General features: G+C 36.1%; 1 protein-coding gene across 1 annotated transcript in view; it reads right to left on the reverse strand.

The window, feature by feature from the left end:
* The window catches only part of CHODL (chondrolectin), a 229,376-nt gene that overhangs the window by 176,211 nt on the left and 28,867 nt on the right, over nt 1–24,298 (reverse strand). The gene's annotated exons all lie outside the window — the stretch shown is intronic.

Below are 24,298 nucleotides of genomic sequence, written 5' to 3' on the forward strand. Positions count from 1 at the left end.
GCTTTTAAATATAACGCACAACTTGAGGGTTTGGGAGCTTTAGTGAAACACAGCCATCTGCCTGCGTGGCTTGGCTCCGTCCCGAACTTAGTTTTTTTTAAATATAAAATAGCTGTTTAACTTAGGGCAATGTCCTACAAAGGGCCCTTTTAAGGGATATTGGTAGTTTAGTTTAGATTAAAGGGTGTTTTTATTTTGGGGGGCTTTTTTATTTTGGGGGGCTTTTTTATTTTTATAGGGGTATTAGATTAGGTTTAATTTTTTTTATTTTGGATAATTTGGTTTATTTTTTTTCTGTAATTGTAGACTTTTTTTAATGTAATTTTAGATTTAAGTATTGTAATTTAATCCTAGGTTTAATTTTTAAATTAATGTTAGGTTTTTTATTTTAATTGTAATTTAGGATTTATTATTTTAATTGTAATTAAGGATTATTTAAATTTATGTAATTGGGTTAATTTAGGGGTGTTCGGTTAGGGGCTTAGTGATTAGTTATTTGTGTTGTGGGGGCATGGCGGATTAGGGGTTAATAGTTTAAATAGCTAGATTGCACTGTGGGGGCATGGCGGATTAATGGTTAATAGTTTAGATACTTTGTGATATGGGGGCATGGGGGTTTAGGGGTTAATAGTTTAAATAGCTAGATTGCGTTGTGGGGGCATGGCAGATGAGGGGTTAATAGCTTTATTATAAGTTGCAATGTGGGGGGATGGTGGATAGAGAGGTTTTGGTGTGTCGGGTTAGATTTCAATGAGAAACAGGTCTCAGAAAGCACATTTTTCCTGTTTTACACCTAGTTGAGCTGGGTATAATTTTTGTTAATGTATCGGCAGCCTCTGACAGTGTATAAATGGTTTGCGTGGGCATTGGAAACCTGGTATGATTTAAAGATTAGTGGATTCTGATACTCTGTATTGGACACAATAATGTTTTCGGCAGCCGGAGTCCGGTTCCCGAAATTGAGTTATAACGGCCGTTGGAAGCAGTCAGTGAATGATATTGCTTCCAACAGCTTATTTAACTGTTTGTGAGTGAATTCAAAAACCTAATTATGGCTCAATGGAAACAAACCCTTTGATTGGAGTATTTCATTTTGACAAATATGTTCAAAATCTAGGAGCTAGGTATATATATATATATATATATATATATATATATATATATAGGCATCTCTGATGAAGCGCATGTGCGAATGCACGAAATGCGTCAGAGAGCAGGAGCTGTACACCTATGAAGTCTCCTACCTGAACAAATAAATCCTGTCTTGCGCTGGCTATCTGGTCCTGGTCTTCCTTTTTTCTTTATGTGTATATATAAGAGAAGGAATGCAACAAGAATGCAAGAAAAAAATGTTCAGGGTAAAATGATCAGTTCTTAGGCATGGGGTCTGATTTATACCATATCCATGAATTTCATTGAGAATATGTTTAGTAAAGTAAAAACTTCCTAAAAAAATAAATATGTATAAATATGAAGCAGAACACAGTCACTCATTTAACACAATTGTTTTTTTTAGCTGAGCACACTTATTTGACTTTTTATCTGAAAAGGCTGCATGATTCTAAAGCAGGAAGGTTGAATGGGCAGAGATATGTGAATAGTGAGGGCTCTGTTTCCAGCAAGCACAGGGAATCAAAACACAGCAAGAGGGGGAGGGACCTGAGACCAGCAGCTCAAATAAACTGACTTCTCCCAATCAACAAAAGCTCAACCCATGCTGCACTTTACTGTCCTGGGCCTGGACCTGCAGCTCCAATAGTCCCTCCATTAATCCAGACTTGTCAACGTGTGATTTAAGCAAATCCCGAGGTGTGTCACATGGCCAGATCACATGACATGGTAGGACTGATTATGTCCCTTTAATGTCATCTTTATTTCATTCCAGGGGAGAAAAGGGATACAAACAATGATCCATTGATTTTCCAATTATCCATAATGACCCATGACCTGCTGAAGCGTATTACATGTTTTGCAAATGGCTCCTTTACCCTTATGTTGGGATTCGGAATAGTTGTTTCTGCTTGTGGAAATTGCCACCTATACTGAAAATTTCAATACTGCAGTATTGGCTATTTGATTTTCCTCTAGAAAAGAACATCAGGTCACAGGGTAATGCTACAAGGGCTGTGTATGGCCCTTGGGCCACCAGTTACCCCTTACTGATATGATGTATATATAATCCATTAAAGCATTGTTGGTTAAAGCTGAAAAATAATTATTCTTTTAACAAGAATATAACTAATGACATTTATTGTCATTTTCTTTCTACTGAATTCCTTACATAGAGCATGTACAAGTGATATATGCTTGTTTTGTAAACCGGCAAACTATTAATTGCTCTCCATAACTTTATCAGGTTCATCAGAGGCCTTTGCAATAGCCGTAAGCTATCAAATATGAAAATCCGTTAGGGCATTTTTCACTTTGGCAGACTCATTACAAGTGAAAGTAATGGCTCATTTTGTAAAGCCTCTGATCTCCCATAGACCTTGGTAGAATTCTCAGAGAGGCTCTTAAACTGTAACAAAATTATTCTATGTAATACAATTTTCATTCTCAAACTGTCTTGAAAAAATCTCCTTGAAACTTAATAAATTGGCTGTATTCAACTCCACAGTATATTATAATAGGGCACAACTGGGAGATCGGACAATAGTATTGTATAAGAGATATTAGTCAAGAATTATTATTACTTTATTACTATTTATTTTAAAATGTGCCTGACCTATGTAGCACAGGTTAATGAGTAGAGATACACAAGAAAATATTATAAATGATTAACATCAGAATTGCTAAATACTGACATCCCTGCTTGTATTTAAAAAAAAAAAAATACCTTCATCCAGGGAACCATTAGGTTTACACATGCTTTATATGGGAGTAGAAAAATAAATACTTTCATTTATTAGAGCCCATCATTTTTAAATAAATGGTTATTTCTCACTATGACCTAGATTACAAAACGCACGGTATGGCTTTTCTACGTGCGATATGGTCTTTGCATGCATAATGTTCATCGATTTAATATTACAAGTTGCGCATTCTGTCTTTCCCGCGCTATATGGTATTTTCAGCAACATTTCATTCCGCACTCGAAGAGCTGTAGTTATGTTCTCTACAAAGTACCCTACAAAGTACACTTACACCCATAAACTACAATTTAACCTCTAAACCGCCATCCCCCCACATCGAAAACACTAAATAATACTTTTAACCCCTAAACTACCATCCCTCAAATCGCAAACACTAATTAAAACTATTAACCCCTAAAACACCATCCCCCCACATCACAAACACTAGTTAAAACTATAAACCCCGAAACCGCCATCCCCCCACATCGCAAAGTATCTAAATACACTATTAATCCCTAAACCACCACCACTACCCCACATCGCAAACACTAATTAAAACTATTAACCCCCTACACTGCCATCCCCCACATCGCAAAGTATTAAACTAATAACTAAACCCCCTAACCTAACACCCCCTAACTTAACCCCAATTAAAATTCACATAAATTAAAAATATACTAACTACCTTAAAATAAAAAACTTACCTGTAAAAGAAAATTAAAACCTAAGCTTAAACTAAAAAAATCCCACATTACTTGAAAAAAAAAACACATTACAATACATGTACAATGTACAATACACTAAGTAGCGCTGCAAAACATAGGATATGTGCATCTAACACAATGAAGTATAATTTCAGTAGACACAAACAAGTATATGTATAAAAACAGTATAAGACAAATCCAAAATAGAATAGTCCAGGTCCAGGCAATATATTAAAACATTAAAAAGTTTTACCCAAATGGGATTGACTGTCAAAGGTAAATGTAATAATACTGTTCACCACCCATCAGATGTGTAATACTTGAAATCGGTGATAATGCTGCTCTTCTTAAAGGGGTAACTCCATACACCCCAACAAGAAATCTAAAAGAACAAGAAGGAGAAAAGCGCAAATCTGATTCAAGTGTAGTATTTGATCTGGATGAAACACGTAGAAGAATACTGTCCATTGGATTGTCCCTGTGAGACTTCCGTAGATCCTTGCGTCACTGAGACTTCTATTGGGTGTTGCTGAGGGATTGTGTGCTTGAAAAATTTAGTGGGTTCTGTGGACTTGGGTACAGTGGCGGCTGGTGAATTTTTAGGATGGTGGTGCACAAGACCCCGCCCCTATGAGAAAGCCACGCCCCTTTGAAAAGACACGCCCCTTTCAAAAAGCCACGTCCCTTTGAGAAAGCCACGCCCCTCAAATGGCCCCACCCATTTGAACCAGCAGTGTTTTTGGTCATCATCTTGTTGAAATATCCTGCCCCTGGGGTAACTTCAACTAAAGTTTGTGACTGATTCCTCAACATTATTCTCAAGTATCTGCTGATATTGAGTGGAATCCATGAGACCCTCAAGAAGATTCCCAGTACAGGTCTTTGGAGGTGGTCTGTGGGCTGTTTTTGACCGTTCTCACCATCCTTTGCCTCTCCGATATTTTACTTGGCCTGCCACTTCTGGCTTAACAAGAACTGTGCCTGTGGTCTTCCATATCCTCACTATGCTCACTATGTTCCTCACAGTGGACACTGACATCTTAAATCTATGCAATAGCTTTTTGTAGCCTTCCTCTAAACCATGATGTTGAACAATCTTTGTTTTTAGGTCATTTGAGAGTTGTTTTGAGGCCCCCATGTTGCCACTCTTTAGAGGAGAGTCATAGAGAACAGCTTGCAATTGCCCACCTTAAAACCTTTTCTCATGATTGGATACACCTGTCTATGAAGTTTAAGGTTTAATGGGCTCACCAAACCAATTTTGTCTTCCAATTAATCAGTGCTAGGTAGTTACAGGTATTCAAATTAACAAAATAACAAGGGTGCCCAACAATGTTCCCTCTAATTTTGTTGAGAAGTGGGCGCAAAAAAATTTACCTGTGCAAATTTTTGGCAAGTGATCAAAATGTGTGCGCACTTGAAAACATAACACACATACACAAACCCACACACAGATATTCACATAACCCTCTCCCTCACATTCTCAAGCACACTCACACCCTCTCCCTCACATTCTCAAGCACACTCACACCTTCTCCCTCACATTCTCAAGCACACTCACACCCTCTCCCTCACATTCTCAAGCACACTCACACCCTCTCCCTCACATTCTCAAGCACACTCACACCCTCTGCCTCACATTCTCAAGCACACTCACACCCTCACAAGCTCTTAAACACACACATCCACACACACAGCCACACACACTCACACAGCCACACACACTCACACAGCCACACACACTCACCTCACACCCAGCAAACCAACATTTGGTTAGCAAACAATTTATCTAAACTGCAGAATCTAAAGTGTGCAAAAAAGCAAAGCAACAGTTCATGGGAGTCACTTATGCAGAAGTGACATAAGATTACCCTTAATCCTAAACCTAATGCAAACATTTTGTAAACTCTAATAGATAAGCATCTTATAAATCAAAGAAAAGAATGATAGAGTGGCGCTTGAAAAGCTAGAGGTGTACACTTGTTTTAAAATTAGTTCAGAAAATATAATATAATAAAATAAATATCAGATCCAAAAAATCCAAAGTATTTAAATATATATAAATTATTTAGGGATTTACTACAAATAAAATGTAACAAACTGATAAGCATAAAACATATATTAATATAATCATTCATCCATCCAATTAATTCAAAACGCATGTTGTGGGCACAACTAAAAATGAGATGTTAATAATATTAAAAATCTGGATAGTATAAAAAGAAGATAAAGTCAATGATGTTGAAAAAAGGATGCCTCTTGTATCCCAAAAAGATACTGAAAAAATATCCCAGGTGATAGTATAGAATCCTAGTCCGTAGTTACAAGATATTTCTCACATGTTATGTATAGGAGGAAATGGAATATCTCAGTGTTTGAAAAAAATGAAGCTAGGCTAGCGGTGGTGTATTTGTAATCCACAGTGTCACTCGTGGCCGTCTTATTATAAGCATTAGGGCCGTCAGATTGCCCGATAAAATATCCGTGATAGCGGATATGTAAGGGAGCCTTACCGGACCTCTGAAGTGGTGTTACGGGAGTTTCCATCAACATGCGCATCCCCATCTACCGCGATCATCACCCTGGGCCCTGCTCTTACAAAACTGAGCTCTGCTGAGGCTTTTGGCGCTCCAAGATGCGCGCCCTTAATCACGCTCATTAGAGGGAACATTGGTGCTGTGTAACTGCTGAAATTCAATAACAGCACAGGTCAGCTCAGTATGGCTAGAACGCTTGTTGATGCGGGGGAGGAGCCGGTGATGACGTATCCGGCGTCATGGTGCAGCCTATCAGAGCACAGGCTGGAATTTGTCCCTCCCCACTCGCACAGTTCAGTGTGTGCGATCAAGCTATCAATTAGAATTGCTTGAGGCTGGCCCAAATCCTGCAGACTGACGTAGGCATCACTGACAGAGCCCTATATCATGCCTATCGCACGTGCGGTTTTGTATTAAAGAAACACACACACACAATTTTTTTTTTTACTTTTTTAAAAAAAAACAAGCAGAATGTTATTTTTGGGGGTTAAAAAAAATAAAATATAATTTTTCCAATAGGGGGCCATTGAAAAAAATATATTTTATTCAGCATAATTTTATTCAGCATAATTTTTTTTATTTTTTTTTTCTCAGCATCTGACAGTTTATTTTTTTTTTCTCATCTGACATTTTTTCTTTTTGCTCAGCAATCTGACAGGGGGGCACGTGCGCTTGTGCACAGATGGAGGAGCCTCCACTGCTTGGGTATAGTGTGGTGTTACAGGCGATCCCAATACTGGAACTTTTGAACTTACCTGGCACAAGAATTTCTCTATCCAACCTGGAACCAGGAGCTAAGTGCTATACTTCACATTGTTTTAATCGTTTTGATGAGCTCTTTTATATTTGCTGTCTTTTGAGTAGCCACATTAGCATGTGAGGCTTCATTTAAGTTTGCAATACTACACTTAAATCGAATTTGCACTTTTCTCCTTCTTGTTCTTTTAGATGTATTTAGTGTTTGCAATGTGGGAGGATGGCGGTTTAGGGGTTAATAGTTTTAATTAGTGTTTGTGATGTGGCGGTGGTGGCGGTTTAGGAGTTAATAGTTTTAATTAGTGTTTGCTATGTGGGGGTGGTGGTTTAGGGGTTAATAGTTTTAATTAGTATTTGCAATGTTGGGGAGGATGGTAGTTTAGGGGGTTAATAGTTTTATTAGTGTTTGCGATGTGGGGGATGGCATTTTAGTGGTTATTAAATCTAGGTTAATAGAAGATGCGCTAGATAGCTAGACCGTAATCAGTATGGTATAAATATAAATAAAATATATAAAATATAAAATGGTTTAGGGGCTTATGGTAGGGTGTTTTTTTATCCAATTTTTTTGTTCTCTTCATAACGTCCACGATTTTTCAAACTTGTAATGTCAGCGCTATGCAAGATGAAAATAAGCAATATCGCACGTGTGGTTTTCGTAAAGCGGATTTGCCACGTGACTTGTAACCTTGCTGAATGTGTTCTCCCTATTTGAGCTTAAATCCATGTTGTCCAACCACCTTGCCTTTAGATGCATCAAACATTTAATGAAAATATGTTACTATGAGGAGCACTATTGTAACAAGTTAAAGCTGATTAAAATTATTGTGAATAATTTGTTTTTTCATAACTTATCCTAGATTGCTCACTTACTAATAACTCCCACAGCTCACCTCCCAATTATCCTGCATCATACAGGATTGTTACAGGTTAGGAGGTGTGGTCCACTTCCTGCCCACAGCCTCTCAGTGTTGGACTGATTAAGCCTTACCACCTACGCCTGCCCAGACATGACCGGATAATTCCTGGACTCATCCACACCAACAAGTAAACCCACCCATGCCACAAGTAGCTCCGCCCACATCAGTGGAACAGTCCTACAAACTCTTAAGCTCCTTCATATCAGACAAGTTTAAAAAATAAAAATAATTTTTTAGCTTAGAAGGAAACAATATTATATTATATGCTATATATATTAAAATGTATTTTTTCTAGATGTCAAAAGCAGAATATATATAAATATATATATATGTATATATATATATATATATATATATATATACTGTATATATATATATATATATATATATATATATATATATATATACATACATTGCCCTCTTCTTATATTACCACAAAAATACTCTGGTCTCATGGATATCAAACAATTGCAAGCACACCACAGGTTTATATTAAAAAAAATCTTTGTTAAATAAATATGTAGCATAATTATTGGCACCCTTTTAGTCAATACTTTGTGCTACCTCCCTTTGCGAAGATAACAGTCTTCTCCTATAATGCCTTATGAGGTAGGAGAATACATAGCAAGGGATCTGAGACCATTCATCCATACAGAATCTCTCCAGATCCTTCAAATTTTGAGGTTGACGCTGGTGGACTCCTCTTCAGTTTACCACCCAGGTTTTCTATGTAGTTCAAGTCAGGGGACTGGGATGACCATGGCAAGACCTTGATTTTGTGGTCAGCAAACCATTTTTGTGTTGATTTTGATGTATGTTTTTGATCATTGTACTGCTGGAAGATTCAAACACTGCCCATTTTAAGCTTTCTTGAAGATGCAATCAGGTGTTCATTTAATATCTGTTGATATTTGATAGAGTTTATTATGCCATGTATCCTAACAAAATGTTCAGTTCATCTGGCAGAAAAACAGCCCCAAAACATTTAAGAGCCACCACCATATTTAACTGTGGACATGAGGTAATTTCAATATGTCTACCTTTCTGTGTGTGCCAAACCCACCTCTGGTGTTTATTACCAAAAAGCTCTATTTCGGTTTCATCTGATCATAGAACCTAAAATGTAGCCACCAATCAGCAAATGCTACCCAGGTACTGACCCAAAAATGGGCCGCCTCCTAAGCTTTTATTCCTGCTTTTACAAGATACCATAAGAACAAAGAAAAAATGATAATAGGAGTAATTAGAAAATTGCTTAAAATTCCATGCTCTATCCAAATCATGAAAGAAAAATTTGGGTTTAATATCCCTTTAAGTAAGTGAAAAATGGTCATGAAAAACAGTTGAAAATGATTGAAAAATTGGAATCACATTGAACAGGACTATACCATGTTTTATCAACAAGCCAATAGTAGGTTCTTGGATCTCAAAAACATTACAAAATCTTGTCAACAGCCCGCATTTGCTTATTGGCAGCCAAAAAATTCCTAAAAAATACTGGATGACAGATTGTTTTCCATTTATCAATTGCCGGGGGAACAAGGTACACTCTCAGGATCCTCGTCCCACATTTAACATTGCAGAAGCAATTGCTTATGCAGTCACGCCCCCTGTTCTTGTGCAACCATTAGCACAAGAGCAGGGTTTGTCAACCATCCCAATTGGCTTGGGATGATTTAACTCCTCTCCGTTTAGAGGTACTTAAAGGGACATGAAACACAATTTTTTTCTTTCTTTCATGATTTAGAAAGAGCATGCAATTTTAAACAACTTTCCAATTTTCTATTATCTAATTTGCTTCATTCATTCTGCTGCTGATTGGTGGCTGCACATAGATGAGTGTGCTTGACTCGCCCATGTGCATTGCTATCTCTTCAACATAGGATATTTAAAGAATGAAGCAAATTAGATAATAGAAGTAAATTTGAGTGTTGTTTATAATTGTATTCTTTTTTTATTTTTGGGTTTAGTGTCCCTTTAACTCCAAAGCTGCATCTGCAGCTTAATTAATAGGACCCATGGTGTTTGCAAATGTGTAGTCCTATCTTGAATAAATAAATGTTTTCTTTTATAATTTGCAGGGGTGTGTCCCTCTCCACCAACCAGGTTTTTGTAGCTGTAGTTATCAGCAAGTGAGCACTAACAGGAAGTATAAAACTAATAAAGCAGTATTATTTTTTATTTCAATTTAAACATTTTTACTTAAATGGACACAAAACAGATTTGATTGTGATATAAAATGTTTGAAAACCAGAAAGGCAATTGAGACAAATTAATGACTAAAAAACAAAAAATATTTTTTCCAGGATGACAATCATAGAGAAATCATCAACCTACACAGCATAAATGTACCTTCCAGCTTGCAAGCTTGCAACTATCCTGATCAGCTTAACCCCTTCACCCAAAAAGAATATATATATAATACGTGTTGCAGTACTTTGCCAATCATACTGCACAACGTATATATGTCTCAGGCATCACCCTGCATATGGAATCAGAGCGCAATCAGTTGCCTGATCTTATATATATATATATATATATATATATATACATATATATATGTGTGTATATATATATACACGTTTTAAGCATGTTTAAATATTTTTTTAGCACAAACTGTCCCTTTACTTTTAATTTGAGCTGATCAACCCTTTTTTCTCAGGTTTTGTAGCTGTCACAGCACTAGACCTATGTATATTACAAAAGCCTAAAATGTTATATGACTGAGATTTTGTAGCCAAAAATGTTGTCATGGCAGTTTTACAATTGCTTTTAAGTGGAAAAAAGTCTATAATTTTGGCATATTTTCCATACTGTATATTAAACATTGATTTCTTAAAATGCATTATAGAATGTAATTTAGCTCATTGCTCAATTACTACTTTTAACCTGCTTACTCAGATCTTTAGATGGCATCTTTCAACCCCCCATTAAGTGCATCCCTGTGCATATATTTTTATTTTTAAAGCTGTAATGAACATTAAGGTTTGGATAGTCCATTTGAAACTGAATATGCACTAGAGGCTACTGTGTGAAATAGTCGGAATTGTCTATAATCACAGGGGGTGTATTGTAAAATGTATACTTAAGGTTGAGTGCATACCATGTGCTTAGGAAAATGTGACTTCCTGAAGTGGTTTAAACATTAACTCATGCAATTTACTGTGTAACACCACATTAATATAGAATGGAAAAAAGCTGTGGCTAACCACCTTTAAAGAAACTTAATGGAGTTCTTCACGCAAGCATCGGAATAAATGCAAATCTAAATTGCATTAAAATTAGAAAAGTTTGATAAAGAAGCAGAGATCTAAAGTAAGACACCTGAGGAGAAAACATATTAAAAATAGAAGCAAGCCGCACATACATTTCAGCAGGTTTTTTTTATAGATGGGGTATAGAATTGGTGTACCGAGGTTGCACAAAAGCTACATTTCAAGGCTTGATGATGGCACTGGTAGGGGGTTAATTATGTTCTATTACTTATTTCTGTGTTTCTTATCTATACACCTGTTTTGTTTTCACTTTCTTTACCGATAGAACAAGGGGTATGTTAAAATATATCACTGTTGAGAACTGGTGCCGAGTGTCAGTATTAACTGGACAGTATTTAATCTGACAGTTCAGTAAAACTTAAAGTTTAAAATAAAATAGAGCAGCTAACAAGTTGTATGTAATCTGAAGTATGATATGGGCATATAAATTATAGGGGCTTCTGGGTCTTGGGTCTGATCAGTTGTATGTATAGTCATATAACTGAAAGAGGAATCTGGATCATTGGTCTGAGCTGAGGTTTGGTGTGAGCATATAACTAACAGGACTGCAGGCAATAGTTTTGTTCTGATGTCTGATATGTACATAAAGCTAACAGGAGCTGCAGTTAGCACATTTCATAGTACACTAATAGACATCTTAGTTACCACATTCTCTCTGTAACAGCTAATTGTACAGTATTTGTTTATTGAATACTAGTCCTAAAGCCCGTTCACACGGGCCGTGTTTTCTCTCTTTCTCTCTCTCTCTCTCTCTCTCTCTCTCTCTCTCACTCTCTCTCTCTCTCTCTCTCTCTCTCTCTCTCTCTCTCCGAGGGTGGTGCGTGCGCATTCAGCAAGGGGGGGTCAAAGTGCTCACATCAGTTTCAAGGGGGGTCAAAGTGCTGACATCAGTTTTTTTTTTTCAGCTACAATCTTGCTAAGTGGGTGCGAGAGTGCGCGCGTGCGAAGTATCAACAGCTGGCCAAGGGTGTGCGTGCGATCAGCTGCAAGAGTTTGTCTGAACTGCGCATGACGGCTTCAGACAAACTCTTGTCTTTTATAATATAGGATGAAATTGCATAGGAATGATGTAACTTGCTTAAAATGGTACACCTCTTTTCTCCAATGGTTTCACCTGCATTATGATGTGCAAAAACATTGTCCATAATATATTGGTACTTATACTGTATTGTCAGTAAAAATCTGTGGTATGATAAATAACACTAAATTGAATGATATCTTGTTTTATTAAACAAACAGAGAAAAAGTTATTCTTTCTGTAAAGTAGTATTATTAAAAAACAGTCTAATATGGATCCTTTGGGACTGAATAATGGAATCCGTAGAATATATGAGAAAAGTATGATTTGTTTTCCCTTCATATAACCCTAAATCTATTACATGTAAAAGAACTAAGCTCTAATTGTTTAGTTGGTATCAGACTTTGACACTTTTAGTCAGGGATTTATTTCCTTCTTTTAAATGATGTGTCAAACCCCTGTCTATTTTTGGTAACTGTCATCACTTGCCCAAATGAAGAACTTGTGCAGTTTCTGATTACTTGTAGAACCTCTATCTCTCCCCATAAAGTACAAGGGAATATGAGACCCTATTTTAGAAATGGAGTGCTCTGGGCTTTAAAATTGACCCTAGCATCCGCATATACGCACTGCAATGAGACAAACATACCATCTTTTGAAAGAGGAGGGGTCATAACTATCAGCTGATCACCATGGAAACAATAGCTATATGAAACAACATTGGTGGAGTGGGGTATCTCTTATGCTGCCCTCCATATGCAATATGCAAACAAACTTGAAACTCCTTATTTAAAAGCAGAAATTATGTCTTTAAATTAGTAGTTCTGAGTCTGTCAAGTGATTATAATAACAATAACAAATATTTCAAAGCATTGGTTCTATTCTAGGGATTCTGGCAAATTTTAAGGGGCCTTTACTACTCCCTCATCATATAAAAGAGTAAGGCCCCACCATTCAAATAAGGGGTTACATTACTGTATAACCGTCAAGTTATTATCATAGAAAGAATGATCACCTGTCAACAACCACTAGCCTTATTTTGTTTTGTTGTTGATGTTAGGCCTCATTGATCCATGTTTCTCTGAATTAATAAAATATTACATGAATTAAAATAGGGTGCAGGGCGAGTGTAAAAATAGATCTTGGTAAATACTATATAAGAGGATTTTTGGTGCAACTATTTGGTGCTTTTCTGTTAATATTTTTCCCTCATATGGTAAAGGAAAGGGTTAAGAGCACACAAGTATTGTCCAAATGGGTTAAGTCATCCTTCTGGGAAAGCAAAGATGGTGAAAACTGACTAAAATTATAAGGCCCTGATTACAAGTGGAAAGTCAAAATATTAGTGCTATTGTAAATTAAGATCACTCAAGCCCAATCCATATTGTTTCTTTTTTTTTGCATCGCTTTTTTATATCTCGAGTGATCTTCTAGGGCACCTTAAAGGGACCCTGTACCCAATTTTTTTCTTTCGTAATTCAGATTGAGCATGATATTTTAAGCAGCTTTCTAATTTACTCCTTTTATCAAATTTTCTTCATTCTCTTGGTAACTTTATTTGAAATGAAAAAATGTAAGTTTAGATGTCGGCCCATTTTTGGTGAACAACCTGGGTTGTCCTTGCTGATTGGTGGATGAATTCATTCACCAATAAAAAAGTGCTGTCCAGAGTACTGAACCTAAAACAAGCTTAGATGCCTTCTTTTTCAAATAAAGATAGCAAGAGAACAAAGAAAAATTGATAAAACGAGTAAATTAGAAAGTTGCTTAAAATTGCATGTTCTTTCTGAATTACAAAAGAAAAATTTTGGGTACAGTGTCCCTTTAACTTTAATGTTCAATATCAAAGGTGCAATAACTCCCTCTGATAATAATAAACCACTATGTTAGTAGGCATTAAAACGTATGCAGGATAGTGCTCAAGCACTAAACCAATGGTATGTTAAAGCTATATAGTTCTGTACGTTTAACTCACCACTTGTAATACAAACTCAATGAGTTTGCTAATAGCACTCCCTGCATTTCCATTAAAAGAATATGACCCAAAAAAAAGCTTTGGCTGCATTAAGAAGATTTTAATCATTTACTTGGAATACCAGGTGTGTGTTATTCTTAGCACAAGACCAAGAGCAAGATAGCACACTCTGTGCTATTGATCGCACGCCACTTGCAATCTAGCCCTAAATTGTACCTTCTAATTTTCAATTATTGATTGTTATTGTTATTGAATAACATAAAACCTTACATGTTGGTGTTTTGGGAAGAACTGATGCTAAATGTAGGAAAATGGGACATGTGTTTGAGATATTCAGGAAATAATGGCTTCAGTGGGGGTTTTTGCACTTCATTTGGTGGCATTTTGTGTCCTGACAATTTTGTCTTTCTGACCTAGTATTTTGTCTCTGGCCCTTTGACAAATCTGTTTTGAGCTCTTTCTTTTCCTGTAGTTCCAGTTTCCTAGCTCTGGAATGGGCTCACAGTTTAATTGAGGCATGGGCTTATTCTTCAACCAAGCTGTGGGGCTTTTGACCAACCCTGTCAGGGTCTGCTACCACCTTAGGTTAGTAATCCTGTGATCTTGAGTTTCTGTGCCAGCGGCAGTTTAACAACCGTGAGTTATCCTGTACTCCTGAGTTTCTGTACCAGCTCCAGCCTAATCATTCTATTATCCTTTGTCCCTGAGTTTCACGGCCAGGTCCATTTAAACCACTGTGTTTGTGTAATCCTGTATCAGCAACAGATTAACCAACCTATGCCATCCTGTGTTCCTGAGTTCCAGTACTAGTTGTAGCTCACTATCCATGTTTCCATTGCAAGCTAGAGCTTACCCAATGTCTGTGACCATGAGTTCCCGTGTTCCTGTATCAGCTGAGCTCAAGTCACAGTCTATAATCCTATGTTCCTGTACTACTATGTAGGTAGCAGCTCAACTATCATACAACCATCTGTATTCTACTGAAAGTGAAGGTAAACTTACCTTCATGTCGATCTAGTATTACCTTCTTTGATCAAAATAAATAGGAGTTTAATTCATAATCTTTTATAAATCTTATTGTAAACAAAGTTCTAGGCTTTATTAATTGATTTCTGACGCTTTACAAATTCAACACGTTTTTTTTTTTATTGTTTTTTAGTTTTGATCACGTTTTCACCTTGTCCAACTGAAAATCTGGCCGTTAGGTGGCCGTCACCCCACGTCATCCGCCTCCTTGATGATATGCGCATGAGTTATCCTTTTTTTTTTACAGTCCGGATTTTCAATTGGTCAAGGTAAAAACGTAATTGAGCCTCTACAAAAAAACAAAAAAAATGGGTCGGATTTGTAAAGCGTCAGCAATCACTTTATAAAGCCAATAACTTTCTTTACAATAAGATTGATAAAAATTGATGAATTAAACTCCTACTTATTTGGAACAAAGAAGGTAATACTAGATCGACATGAAGGTACGTTTACCTTCACTTTAAAGATGTTCTTCCTTTGTTTATGTTCCTAGCTCTTATTACCTGTTCTCTAGTGCAGTGTTATTGTATTGTATTGCTATATACTCAGTCCTTATTAACCACCCCCCCCCTGCCACTGAGCTCCAACACCCTGAACTCCCTCACAGCATGAAAACAACTAAAATTAGCTGAAGCACAATGTTAAGAAATGCCTCCGCACTGAAAGGGTTAATATTCACTTTAAAAATGTATATAGGATTACATTTTTAATGTAATGTCCCTTCTATGTCCTTCAATGTCTCATCCATAGAAACAGTTAAGAGTCTGCCTAATTCTCTGTTATACAATGAATAGTCAACCGAGGTCTCAAACAGGATTTGTTTGTGTAACTAATTAATTGCATAGAGTTGGCTACTTAAATTCATTAGATTTATCCATGTCTTTCTAGATCTTTGCAAATCTAAGTCAAGTATTTAGCTACCATGTTATTGAGCTAATTGCATGAATCATATTCACTGCATCATTCTAGCATATTAACAAGACAAATCCGAACAAAATATTGTAATGTCCTTGCTGCATTAACTAGCATTGAAAATACATTTTCTTTGTTAAGGCAATCCCTATTAAGTAGAGTCATTGTACATATTGAATGAAACACAAATTGTGTTTCAGTGTAAAGGACATCAATCTGGATGTTTAGGAACATTTTGTCAATCAAAGTTGAAATTATTGGAAACGTGATTAATTATCATGAAGGGTTCATATGCGTATCTCAAAAAATCTGATTTTTTCAACAAAGTCCAACATTATCATTATAGGGGATGAAAAAACAACTTAATAGGAATTCAAGCACTAAAAATTAAGAAAAAAATAAATATATAGTAAAAGAAAACTTTACAAGCTGGAAGGGTTATATTGAAATTACATTTCATAGTCTAAAATTATTTTTAAACAAGGTTTCTACAAGCTTAGACACCCAATGTCATATATTTCGATGACACCAGAATCTAACTCTGAGTATCATTTTAGTAGTAACACTGAACCTACACAGTTAAATGTCATATATGTACATTATACATATGTTTTGCAACATATTTATATATAGCTTACATATAGTTGTAATCATTCCTTTCTGGTGAAGGAAATATCAGCTTGTCTAAGGACACTAAAACCAGATATTTGTTGCAGCAAGAACTGTTCCTAGCTAATTTAAGATATTTATTGATAGTTACTGTATTATTCCTTATTAATAATAATAATAATAATAATAATAATAATAATAATAATTAGTCTAAATAAGCTTTTACAGCCATATACAAACACATACACTCTTAAACACATGCATGCACACACCTATTGGTAAAAAATTTTGTTGTTGGTTACAGATGTTACTTAATAAGCAGTGACTCATCTGGAATAAAATACATATAAATAATGCTAACAACTCTTTTATCCTCCCTAATCCTTAATCATTTATGTCTGTCCATCTCAAGATTCATTTTCCTTTACTGAATTCCCATGAAGATTAATTTAAAATGAATAAATATATTCAGAATTGGTAATGGTTATCAGCAATGCAAATAACCCACCAAAAATCAATATATTAACTGACTAATAGCTTTTCTTGTACTGCTCTAATTTGCTGTGGGTTAGCTTTTAAGGTACCAATTTTTTTTTCAGGTACATTTCCTTTTAGCAGTGATCGAATTAATGTAATGTATGTATTGCGTTAAGTAAAAAAAGAAACATTTGTCAATTACTTTCCTTAAGTCCGATAAAATTAAAGGGACATAGGAGTCTCAGTTAAATTTCCATGATTTAAATACAATGTACAATTTAAAAAAAATCTAATTTATTACTATTATCAATTGTATCTATTTCTCTTGGTATTGTTTGTTAAAACTTGTACTGTTCCTGAGAGCATACAAAGAAAGGCTAAAGAGTAAGCATGTAAAACAATATCGGAGACTATTACTAGTGTAAGGACACCCCCTCACTTATTGAGGGGGGGAACAATATCAAACCTATTCAAGATCAAGAGTAGAGGCAAATCTATGTGCAATCTGCATGAAATGTGCCTACCTACTATTCAAAATCTTGGTAGTTGGTATAACTAACACACATACTGTATATGATCACAATCATGGAACCCACACGTGTTGTTTGTTGCAATAAACAATTCAGGCATTGTTGCAATAAACACTTAAGGCATATGCTTTTGTAATGTGTATTCATTAAAACTAGAACACCTTGTTTCAACCACACAAATTTACTATTTAGTTTTCTAGTACAATAAGCTTCCATACTCATGAATTTTGGATCATGTTTATTTGTTACATTTCTTGTGGAATAAGCATTGCAATACATTTAGGTATGGTTTGACCTGTATACACGCAAAGGTTTATGATACCAAAGATATGTGTTTTGAATGAAGTCCTCTCCCCTACTACCTAAACAATGAGGAAATGCCTCTGCAGTTTGTCATTTCCCAATTATGCACAACATAATTGCAAAAGAGCATGCCGATATCACTGGACTCCACTGATGAACACAAATATACATAATAGGAAGATACCTTTGCTCCCTTTTTATGCACCTAAGTAAAAATTATGCATGGCTCCGGATGGTTGTTCTCCACTAATTGCTGAAGATAACTATATTGCATATGACAGAATGAAGAGATTAAAGTATTGAGAGTGGCGAACTTCTGGACATTGTCATCCATTTTGGGTATTTTATTGTAGGCTGAGATACATTATGCTCTGCTTTGCCTCTGCCTCTTTAGTAGGAATATTAAATATAAAAAACACATTAACTGAATTGCTTAAAAGACTTGTTAATTTGTCACAAATTAAAATAGATAACACAATAGGTGATTATGTTCCTCAAAAACTTGATTTGAAATATATAAACAAAAAAAAACAAAATTCCTGCTTACCTGATCATTTCTTTTTTTTCATGTTGGCGAGAGTCCACAAGTTGTCACGCATGGGAATATTCCCCTCATGACCACTAGGAGGCGAAAAAACACCCCAACACAACAGAGCTTTAAATTTCTCCAATGTCATATGATCCTCAGTCATACATATAGCCAAGTAAACAATGTAATAAGAAAATCAGGAAAAATATAGCTGGGCAAAGAAGTGCAAAACAAGTACTGCTGCCACCTGAACAAAAAGAAAGGATGGGGCTTGTGGACTCTCACTATTATGAAAGAAATGAGTTTAGGTTAGCATAAATTTTGTTTTCTTTCATCACATGGTTAGAGCTCACAAATCATTTGTGGGAATCAATACCCAAGTCATGGAGTCCATGAGACCACCCTGAATAGGGGGGACAAACAGTGAAGGCAGGATGTTACTATTCAGGCACTATGTCATGCAGAACTTACTTACCAAAGGTAGTCTCAGAAGAAGCATACACATCAAAGTACTAAAACTTAGAAAAAGTGTGTAAAGATTCCAAGGAGGAAAAACTGGTCAAATAACTGGTTTGATTCTAATCAAAGTCTGAACAAAGGCCTGTAACTTGGGAATTTTAGCCATTGTCTTATGAAACAAAACAGAAAGAGGTGAAATATGATCCTTCAGTGAACTGCCTGATAAACCTTTATCTAGGCCTGCCTACATGAACTCTAAAAGTATTCAAACAGTAGCCTTTGTGAGAACACCACACAAAAAAAGTTTTCCAAACTTTATGATAAATATATCTGGTGACAGGTTTCCTAGCCCAAATAAATTAAGTGTTCAATCGCCATGCCATCAAATTTAGAGTGTGAGATCTTAATAAAAGAAAGGGCATTGAGAAAGAAGATCCTTTCTTAGAGGAAGCCTCCACGGAACCTGCAAGACGACGCTGAAGCAATCAGAATTGCTGAGGCTTGTTACTACTTGATTCTGGCTATCACAAACAGGAAGAATCTAAAACAGGTTGAATGACCAATGAACCGCTAGGGCATCTATAAGCTTTGCCAGAGGGGCCTGAGACCTGGAACAATACTGAGACAGTTTGTGATTCAAATGAGAGGCCATGAGATCTACAGAATCTTTGGAAGACCCCATCATCTCATAATTTGGTTGAAGACCATTCCCCTGGGTGTAGAGACTGGTGACTGAGAAAGTCTGCCTCCCAATTGTTCATACCCAGAATGTGGATGGTATAGATCCTGCAATGATGTCACTCTGCACAACTGATGATGCGGGACACTGCTGTGACTAGAATCTCCGAGATTTGTGTCTAAAGTTGGGTCAACTCTGGAGAGCCCTGAAGATTGCACAGAGTTAAAGGATAGTTAACCATTATTCCTGTGAAGACCAGACTCCTTGCATTCTCCGAGACTCCTAAACTGGATCAAAACCTAACAGGCTGACATCTGTGGAAATTACTATCTACAATGGACAAGCAAAGAAGGCTCCCTGAACCAAGGACTGTTAAGTCTGCCACCAAGTCAAGGACTGTCTTGTCTTGTGATCTAACAGAATCTTCTAAGACAGATCCTCATGGTCCACATTCCATTGATGTAGTATCTGCAATTGGAAGGCCATAAGATGAAAACTGGCAAATGGAAATAAATCTGAGAATGCCACTTTAAGACCCACAACATCCATGCACTGAGAGGATTCAGCTGCAGAAGGGCACAGACCTGTTCAAAGACAAATGCATGGTCACGGAATTGATAATGAACACCAAAAATGACACACAGGTCTGAGGAGTTAATGAGCTTTATGGAAGAATTTTTTTAACAACAGTGACTCTGAAGCAACTAAAGAATCATCTTTTAAATGGGTTAAAAGGGATATGGTATATGACAAAGTGTTTCACTGGAAATGGCTCCAATGTAAATAGATGTCTAAATATGTGTGTGTGTGTGTGTGTGTGTGTATATATATATATTTGTGTGTGTATGTATATATATATATATATATATATATATATATATGTGCATATATGAAACACAGCCAGATGATAATAAGGAGCATGAACCAGAATGTCATCCAAATGAGGAACTACAGAAATTCCTTGAGTTCAAACAACAGAGCTACGAATACTTTGTAAACACTCTGGGAGCTGTAGCCAGACCAAAAGGGAGGGCCATGAACTGATAACGTTTGTCTAGAAAAGCTAATCTTGGGTACTTGAAATTGTATACATATATATATGATAGATATAGACAGACAGACAGACAGACAGACAGAGAAATACACACATCCTTCTGTGCAAGTGGTTTATGATGTGTGATACTATAATCTTAGTATTATATATAGGGATATAATTTATAATGAAACAGTAAATTCACAATGTAATTTTCCATGAAATGTTTAACTAAGCAGTAGTACAAAGATTTGCAAGGTACTTGGACGACTATTTTTTTACATCAAAAATGTGTGTTTTTTTTTTATTGTGCCACAGATGTTTAGATTCCATCCAAGAGATGTCATAACCCTAACCCTGCTACATGCTACTTGATCAGTGCAAGAGCTCATTTATACCTGTCCCTAATTGGATACTACAAAAAACATGCATATACCTTTAAGAAATGGTTAAAAGTAAAATACCTATTATATTGTAGGCCAGTTTTAATGCTATTAAAAAAATAACAAAAACTTGTTAGGCACGTGTTTCCTTTAAAGTCAGTATTATGAGATGTTTTCCATCTTTAATTAAATATACTATTAATATTTCTCTTCAACTGCCTCTGTATTCACTGTAATATAATACAGTATTATGAGTAATTGCAAAAGCTCGTATAAATAGCCAAACATTAAATAAAAAAAAAGAAAACAGAATGCAGTAAACAGCAGTCATTAAAGCATAATGGCTATGATTAATACACTGCTTGTTAAATTGCGGGTAACAAGATTAGCTTGCATCTTTCTTGCCCAATATATACTTAAAGTAATTGCATCTCTACAAAATGCGTTATCATCACTTCTAGTTCTTTATGATGTCATGGGACAGCATTGCAGTCTAGGAAGAACTCAGCAGATTTAAATTACCAGTCTTCAGTTGCTTACAAAAGCTATTGAAATCTGTTTATCTGCAAATACAGGATTATGCTTGGAATATCTTTAAAAAAAATACAAGTTGTACAATTTATTTTTCAAATACAGTTTGAAAGATAGCATTAAAAATGATTAGTGCTGGAGCCAAGTAAAAGTGGATTTCTAAATGTTATATTCCTATGTCATTCATTAATGCAGCATATCGCTGGTAGCTGGCTCACACTTTCTCCATTTCTGACATTCGCAGACATATTTCTTATATTTTTGGAACTTATGATGGGAACTTATGAAAGTATTCAATGGAAAAATGTGACATTTATGACCCATATAGCCACACAGTGTGAGAAATTAGCTTATATCTGGAAACACAAAGCCCTTTGCATTATGGCTGTAAAATGATACAGCATTTTTTAAAATATAACTAAACCGCATTGAAGAAATGATATATATATATATATATATATATATATATATATATATATATATATATATATATATATATATAAGCTCTTTCTGATTCATAAAATTAAAAATTGGGGTTTCATGCCCCTTTACTAACTGCTATCTTCAATTAAAAAGATTTGAGTTTTAAGAGTCTAATTTCTTGATGGAAAAATCTTTCACCATTTCTGCATGATTATGCCCTATTCTTGCAGATTTTTTTTTTTTTTCATATATACATGAAAAAAAAAAATAATTATTATTATTATTATTTATTTGTAGAGCGCCAACAGATTCCGCAGGGCTATAAAATTTTATATAAATGCTGTAAAGGTAAAGTATCAATAGCGTGGGGGCGGAGCCAACCGCCGACAACAGCAGACACATAATGAGAGAGCTCCTGCTTCTCAGCTTTTAAAAACACTCTTACCTCTTATTTTTTCGGTGACTATTTACTGCAGAAGTGGATAACTATAATCCTAAAGGGAATACCAACATGTTCATGACCTCTGTGAGTTCTTAAACTGGACAATTTAACATCAGCCTAACAGAGAAACCACGTGGCGACCTGATCATTCAACTTCAACCTAATACTGCATCCTTAGCCTAATTTCTTCTGGGTATTTGACGCTTGCATCAAGGGCTAGGAGTGAAGCAATGTTACCCACCCTCTTACCCCAGACTGCAAGGATAAGTCCTGCTTCAAACGCCAACATTACCATCCAAGAAACCATGGACCTTGCTTCCATCTTTGCGGAACTCAGCGCAAAATTAGACCGACAGAGGGAGGATCTACTATATGCCTTGAGGCATAATTCCTGCTGCCTTGATGGGAAAGTCCTTGATTGGGGCACCTCACAAGATTTGCCGGCAGACCTATCTGACACACAACCGGAACATGTCGACCGCGAGCCACAGCAAATATTAACACATGTTACCTCTGATGCAGGGTCTAGAGAGCCGGAGTATGAGTGGTGCATCCTGCTGAATCAAGTCGCTACAGAGGATGGCGAGGAAACAGGCGCTACAGGGAACATACCACTCTTAGCGGAGTTAGAGGAGAGAAGAGAACCAATTACGAGGCTCCCGCTTACTGAAATTACAACTACTTCACCTCTACCCTACCAGGTGCCGAGACCTCCTCGACCTCCATCGGACATAAACACCATAACGGTCGCATCTTTAGACCTCTGGGGGAAACTCTGGCTGAATGGAATATCGCTATCGACCGCACCCATTTCTCTCCTACAAATGGGGTATGACGTCCAAGCTCCCCTAAGACATATGTACTCTCTAAAATGTAACGTTGGCCATGTTAAATGTCCCTACTACTGCCCCCCTCACACAGTTGGAGTAGGTTAACAAGGTAATCACTAGGACTTCCCCTCTCCTAACACCGGTATAGAGGCCATCAATGGGACATTATATTTCTCCGTATTCACTATTAACAACTGTGATACTAGGATCCTTTTTTTTTTCTTTGAAAGCCAAGTGGTATTGCACCAGACTGGGTGACATCTTTAGCCCTGCAGACAGTGTAATATATATATATATTTTCAGAAGGATGTTATCTATCACATCTTAGAACAAGCTAGACAGACATTGTGTGGGTTAGCTGAAGTTTTACTTGCTATACTATTAACAGCTTGATCCCCTCCAGGTCTTAAGCCACTAGGACACTATTTGTCTATGTTATGTTAAGTGATCCTAGCCGAACATAATATTTTGAAGTTAAGCACCGCTACTTGTTGTATGACAGTTTCTATATATTCTCCTCTCATACTATAAGTTAAACTTAGTGTTATCAACGTTTCCTTGTAATGCTTTGTGATGTGGGCTTACCTCATATAATTACATTGTATATTGGTCTTATACATTTTGAGACTCCATTGCTCCTTTTATGTTTTATTCAAGTATGCTAGACAACACATTGCAGTTTTTTTTTTTTGTCTGCTGTTATCTCTCAGTCAGTTTGACACTACGCACTTTACTAGCCTACTTTAGAGCTTGATATGTGATATTGATATGTGTATATCCTTAAACATCTATTATATAGTTATAATATTTTCTGACAAGTATGATCTCTGCATTGAGCTGCTACCTAAAAGTTAGTGGTTATCCATATTGTTCCAATACAACGTCTACTCCATGTAAATAACTGTTATTATGAGGGGTTATATGTTCTTTCTTCCTTTTTAATGCTATGCCAGTTTTCAAGATGCTTATTACACAGGGGATATTCATCATATGATATAGGCATTAGTACTTATACTATTAGAATTTAAGCGGCATGTTCATGTTGGTTATATTAATATTTATAACGATAAGCCTAGCAATTCCCAGAAGTAAGCT

The sequence above is a fragment of the Bombina bombina genome, chromosome 3 (assembly GCF_027579735.1).
Source record: "Bombina bombina isolate aBomBom1 chromosome 3, aBomBom1.pri, whole genome shotgun sequence".
Taxonomy (NCBI): Eukaryota; Metazoa; Chordata; class Amphibia; order Anura; family Bombinatoridae; genus Bombina; species Bombina bombina.